We start from the raw sequence: 5,820 nt of genomic DNA, 5'->3' as shown, positions 1-5,820 counted from the left end.
TCAAAATTGGCCACCAGTGCAAATAAACGCAACAACAAAACACGAGCATAACTGAAACAACTTTCGAAGAGCTCAAGAAATGTGGTATCCACCATGCTGGCAATAAGCTTAGCAAGCTTATTAGCTTTATCCTGTTTGGCGCTAAAATCCTCCAACGCTTGCTGTTGCACCAGAAAGTATGCATCTGAATGCTCCAGGGACTTCCACAGTCCTTCCGCTTCTTGTCGCAGGATAGCTGATCGATGTCTTTCAGCTTGTAGTTGAGACTCAAGAAACCGAACTGATTCAGACATTGAGTTTGAATAGCTTGTGCAAGCGGTAGTGGCCAGTAACTCCAACACTAAACCAAGACAGGACTTTGGGGTTGTCTCACTGTCTTCAAGATAGTCTTCCTTAGCTGTTTTATCAGCTTTGTTGGAGACCAACAAGGATGTGTTGTTGGGGAACGTTGCATAAAATAAAATTTTCCTACGTTCACCAAGATCCATCTATGAGTTCATCTAGCAACGAGAGAGAGATACATCTACATACCCTTGTAGATCGCGTGCGGAAGCGTTCAAGAGAACGAAGTTGAGGGAGTCGTTCTCGTCGTGATCCAAATCACCGGTAGGCATGGCTCTCCACTGGTGAACACTCACGCACCGCAGACGCTGGCCAAGTCCACCCTCTTGGGCGGGCGTGTCCCTCCGCCTCCACGCCCTCTTCCTCCCGGTGCCTCGCCTCCTCCTGCTCGTGGCACAGACAGCATTTCAGCTGGCGCTTGCCTTGTTCAATGGAGACCCGGTCGGATCAGTGATGACATGCATATGCGAGTTGTTCGACCCCTCATCGGTGGACTGGAAGACAACGTTTGTCGAGCCGGCAAGCGCGCTTGCAAACCAGCACACGCGGTGCTTGGGACGGGCTAAGAGCACTCTAGCAGACCCCGTAAAGCATCACCTGTAAAAAACAGTATACATGCTTCCTAAAACGAACTTACGATATCCCAAGGCATCGGGCAGAACAGATCCCATAAACCCATACCGTAAACGTTTTCTTCTTTTTTCTCCTCACGCTTCTTCTTCCTCGGGATGCACGCATGGACGAACTCGAACTCCGACCGGTCAGAACGGCGCCGCTCCGGCCTACCGCCTGATTTAGCCCGCTACCTGCTCCGGCGACGTCCCGGCAACTCTCCGGCGATGCCCTGTTGACGCTCCAGCCCGGCGCATGCTCCGGCAATGCTCCGGCCAGCCACCGGCAAGTTCCTCCGCCTGCTCGCTGCTCGTGCGCGGCGTCACGAGGCCCCCTGCTCCGGCGTTGACCGGTTTACAAGATCCTCCATAAACGGCTGAAATCCTCTAGAGATAACGGATCGTGGCTTGAATATAGGGAAGCCTGTTTATTGGATATGCTGTTTTACAGAATCTATTGAAGGCATTTTCTTAACTTGTATAGTAAATACCAAGGTTTAATCGCTTTTATGGGATCTGCTAGAGATGTTTTAAACATGATGGTCCTCGACCACATGTACAACCACGCAGCGGCCGCGAACGTGAAGGCGTTCTGCGGCAGCGTGGCTTTGCAGAACTTATAATTCTGACTACTTCTATGACGGCTTTTACGGAATTCATGACGGCTATGCATCCGAGGATGTGTCCGCACCTACGCGGGGATGCGGGCAGTGGACAACGTGCCCAGTGACAAAAATTTACCGACGAACCAAGACAAATATGACTACTTCTCTAGTTTTCCTTTCAAACAACTTGTAAATAAATCAACTCAAGAGGCAGCCGACTCACAATGAAGTTTTCTCTTTGCGCCACTCAGCAAAAGCGCATGTTACCCACGCATAAGGATTTAACCATGACATACCCAAACACATACACGACAATATACATTTGCTCATTCGTGGATTACATATATAAATCTGATCCTGCCAAAACAAAACTAAGCATCAACTGAAACCATCACTAGTAACACAAGCACTGCCTGATGCCTCGATGAAATCTAAGACGATGATGGACTCCTATCTTTATTGTTACTACTAGATCGATGCAAGGAAATAAATTTGCGGCTGATAACCATGAAGACAGAGCCTTCCACGACGCCGTAGTCAATCATCTCGCAGTCATCGTCAAGCTCCTTTCCTTTGAGGAACATCCGCTGAAACGCGGCGGGGATTTCCGCTTCGTCCTCGATGAGCTCCTTCAGCCTTTCAACGCTGGTTAACTTATTAACCTCTACGTTGATGTCGCGACAAGCACTCACCTTGACGATCACATTGAACCTGGACGCCATTGAAATTCCAACTTGGCTTCCCACCGGTGTGCCAAAGTGCACCGGGCAGGGCCAGTGGCGAATCTAGGAAGAAAGTGGAGGGTGGGCTCAAAGTTGACCGTGGGAAAACTGGAGAGGAAAACAAGTAAACAACCATTACCTCCTAATCATGTTGTCCAAATAAGCTCAAATTTTCCTAGATCACTATTGTCTGCTAATCCGTTTGTCCAAATAAGCTCAAAATTTGAATCTGTCTCGTGAAATAGCCATTATCGGTGGCACACTTGTGAACACACGAGCTAGGCTCATCCTCTCATCCCCTCCCTCCCCTCGCCACCTAGCCCCCTCCTCCCACCCCGTCTCCCGCCGCTGCCGCCGGCTGGCGTGGCCGGGCGTTGCCCGCGCAGCGCCGTGGCGAGGCCGGCGGTGGCAGCCCTCTTCGACTTCCCCTCGCGGTTCCCCGGCTCTGGCGGCGGTTTCTGGCGATGGTGCACCTCGGCGGGCGGTGCTCCGATGTAGATCGGGCGCAGATGCGGCGGCGGCGCGGTCCTTTGGCGGCGGTGGCGGCTGACGGCGTGGGTCGGCCGGCGGAGCCCTGCAGGCCCAGATCTGGGCCCTTTTGGGTCCGATCTGGGTCAGGGCGGGCTGGTCTGGCCTCCGGCGGGTCTCCTCCGGCTGGGCTGTCGGGATGCGGTCGTTGGGATCGGCGGCTCCGCGCTGCGTCGGCTGCAACACGGCGGCAGGAGCTTAACGGGCCCGTTCTGGGCCCTGCTGGGCAGGGGGTCCGGCGTGCTCCCGCGCCTGCGTCCGGTCTGCTACTGCTTGTGCCAGTGGAGGTTGTCCCCTCCCACGTGGCTGTGGTGCTCCTGGTCCCTATCGGCGGTGGTCTCGTTTGCTTCGGCCGGCCTCGCAGTGTCTTCGATGGAGAGGCGACGGTGGTGTCCTCGTGATTGTGGTGGCGCAGGGTGGTGGGCGGTTGGCGTGGTGGAGCCGCCGGTTGGTCCTGGGTTGTGGGTTTGAGGGGTAGGGCGAAATCCCTCTCGGGTCCGCCCGGCACCGACGCGGTGACGCCTGCGGGCGCCATCAACCTTCTTGAAGGGCGTCGGGAGTACCTCTCCCCCGCTTCCCTCCGTGTACCGGGAGAAATCCTAGGATTCGTCCGGGCAGCAGCGTCGTCGTCGTCGCGGTCCTTCTTGAAGGTGTTGCTTGGTTCACGGCGACTCGATGGCATTGGAGCGTGGTGGATATCTCCGGTGGGCGCAACGGTTGCGGGATGCTTCAGCTTTCGTTCATCCGGTGCTGCCGGTATTTCTTTCTTTTGCTTTTCTCTTGTTTTTCTTTTGGGCATGGTTGTGCTGTTTGCCCCAGCGTCGAACTTCTGGTTATATCGGGTGATTGCTATATTAATATAGCGGGGCGCAAGCCTATTTCGGTAAATAGCCATTATCTGCTAATCCGTTTGTGCAAATAAGCTCAAAAATTTCACAGGTTACTACCGGGAACATATCGTATTTACTGAAATCTTTATGAGCTGTTGGAAAAATATCATATTTTGAACCAAAATTTAAGTATGTCTACCAAAAGTGCCATTGTCTGCTATAATCATATTAGTCCAAATATTTTGGTCTTTCCTTTGCAAAGTTTGCTATAGTTGATTCGACATGAACTATGACAGGTTCGGGTCACAGGAGGACTGCTTGAGTAAAAATTGTGCATATTCATAAATCTGCAACTAAGTTGTATTTGGACATCAATTAACAGTTCATGAACTACTGTAGTTATTAGAGTACTAGTCTGGCTTGGCAAAATATTCTGAAGGAATTCAAATTTACCTTAATTTTTTTCTCCAAGGACAGATGCCAAATGCGGGCGCCTGGCTTCTGGCTCCTGGTGCGTCGCCGGCGCAGGCTGCTGCTTCCTGCTTACTGAACGCCGACTATAGGTTCGCCGCTCAACAGCCGCACGAGCTGAGATCCGGCCGTCGGCGCGTGGGCGCAGGCGCCGCAGACCCGCAGTCCCAGGCTCGCTAGCTGAGTACACGGCCGCGCGGGTGCGCGGCACTTCCTGCCGGCCAGGGCAACCAGTGGTGCCGCCACGCTGGTCGCCGGCCGCAGCTTGCCCCGCGTCCGCCGATCCGCTCGGTAGGGTTGGAGGCTGGAGCTTCCTGTCCGATCCCCCTGCTGCCGAGTGTGGGTGTGGGTCTGTGATACTGATAGCCGTGGCTGGCATGGGCCGAGAGCTGAGCTAATGGGCCGAGTAAGAATAGGTAGTACTCCCTCTTGTAAACTATAATGTAAGTTCGTTTTCTTCTAAAAAATGTAAGATCATTTAGATTAAACGATCTTTTATACTGTATTTCTTTACAAAGGAAGTCCTAGTAAAAAAGTTCACCGGACGATCATGATACAATTCAGTTTTATGAGGGCTATTGATGATATGATGTCGTTGATAGACAAAATTCCTAAATTATAGCATGCCATTCATTACAATTCCTAAATTCCTAAATACAAGTTCACTCATAATTTTATTTTCTATACAAAAAGAGAAGGTCGCTTATAAATCATCATTAAGCCCAATGCTGAGTACATCATGCTTCTCACCGAATCAATGATGTGCAGTGTACTACAACCATTCATTACAATATACCCAGGTAGATCAAATTCTTTTTGTTTGTCTTATCTGACGTGCAACCATGCATGCTTCCCCATTTGGTGAAGTTTAGTTTCATCATAAAAGTTTTGATTAGGCAAACCAACCTATGGTTGGATGGTTAGAAGGACAATGGTATTCTCAGTCCACCAGAGTTCAAATCCTAGATTTGACATTGGTGTTTGCATATTTCTTGGATTTATTTCAGGCTTCCGGCAATGTTCGTATAGCGGGAGGAGACGTTCCCGTCGACTGCGAGGCGCCGATGGTGACTTTGTAAAATGTCAAGATGTTATGCCGGCTTAGTCTCTCGGAGGTGCTCATAGGGGTAGGGTGTGCGTGCGTGCGTTCGTAGGGCCGATTGTGTGCTCGTGTATGTGAATGACTTCGTTTGTATTGTGTTCAAAAAAAGTTTGATTAGCTACCTAGGTGTATGTAATGGAACCAAAATGAAAGTAAAAGGTTGCATGGGAACAATGGATCTTAAAAAGTAAAATAACCTTGATCAACGAAATTAAATTGGGATTAAAAGGCTGCTTGGAACATCACAGGTTCGAGAGAACAAAGGCATCTAGTGCAATTTTGTGGCCTATGGAAAGCAAGAGATATGGGCAAGAAACACAAGAGAATGAGAATGAAAAAAGACAATTGTTTGGGCTTTTGGAATCAAACGATCACACTAACAAACATGAATTCTAACATAATGGTTAGATGAGACCTCGTGCTAGACGTCTAGAGTGGATTGGGTGCCACCAAGACATATATAGATAGCAAAGGACACCTAGGATGACGTGTCTACTTGAGAGTGCATGAAAATAAATAGTTGATGGTTATTTGTGGCAGGCTGCATGTGCACGAAAAGTTAGAGAGAGAACGCGCATAAAGAATTGCTGGGAAAGCATTTTTACATGA

General features: G+C 50.3%; 1 long non-coding RNA gene across 1 annotated transcript; it reads right to left on the bottom strand.

Moving 5' to 3' along the window:
• Positions 1-1,838: 1,838 nt before the first annotated feature.
• On the bottom strand, positions 1,839-4,424 carry LOC119306678. Its single transcript, XR_005148999.1, has 2 exons — positions 4,092-4,424; positions 1,839-2,388 (listed from the first exon to the last, which is right to left on the bottom strand). It is a non-coding gene; the product is annotated as an uncharacterized LOC119306678 (long non-coding RNA).
• Positions 4,425-5,820: the final 1,396 nt, after the last annotated feature.

Source organism: Triticum dicoccoides, chromosome 5B, assembly GCF_002162155.2.
Source record: "Triticum dicoccoides isolate Atlit2015 ecotype Zavitan chromosome 5B, WEW_v2.0, whole genome shotgun sequence".
Taxonomy (NCBI): domain Eukaryota; kingdom Viridiplantae; phylum Streptophyta; class Magnoliopsida; order Poales; family Poaceae; genus Triticum; species Triticum dicoccoides.
Note: the sequence above shows the minus strand (reverse complement) of the source record. Positions and strands in the feature narration are given on the sequence as shown.